At 36.3% G+C, this 259-nt stretch overlaps 1 protein-coding gene across 1 annotated transcript in view; it reads left to right on the top strand.

Moving 5' to 3' along the window:
* Positions 1 to 259, top strand: part of Abcb11 (ATP binding cassette subfamily B member 11) — a 133,449-nt gene that overhangs the window by 1,438 nt on the left and 131,752 nt on the right. The gene's annotated exons all lie outside the window — the stretch shown is intronic.

Here is a 259-nt window from a genome sequence, read left to right as displayed (position 1 = left end):
CTGACAGATAACAATGATAAGAAATCAAGGTGAGTGACCATTTCAACAGCACAGCATCTTCTCTAGAACGATTTCAGAATATGCATATAAATATAAGGCAGAGGCAGAGTATTTTCATCTACATTACTTATGATGTATAGAAAGTATAGAACACTTTTTCTTTTTTCTTTCTTTCTTTTTTTTTAGAGACAGGGTTTTTATGTGTGGCTCTCACTGTCCTGGAACTCACTCTGTAGACCAGGCTGGCTGTGAACTCAGA

The sequence above is a fragment of the Mastomys coucha genome, unplaced genomic scaffold (genome assembly GCF_008632895.1).
Source record: "Mastomys coucha isolate ucsf_1 unplaced genomic scaffold, UCSF_Mcou_1 pScaffold15, whole genome shotgun sequence".
NCBI lineage: Eukaryota > Metazoa > Chordata > Mammalia > Rodentia > Muridae > Mastomys > Mastomys coucha.
Note: the sequence above shows the minus strand (reverse complement) of the source record. Positions and strands in the feature narration are given on the sequence as shown.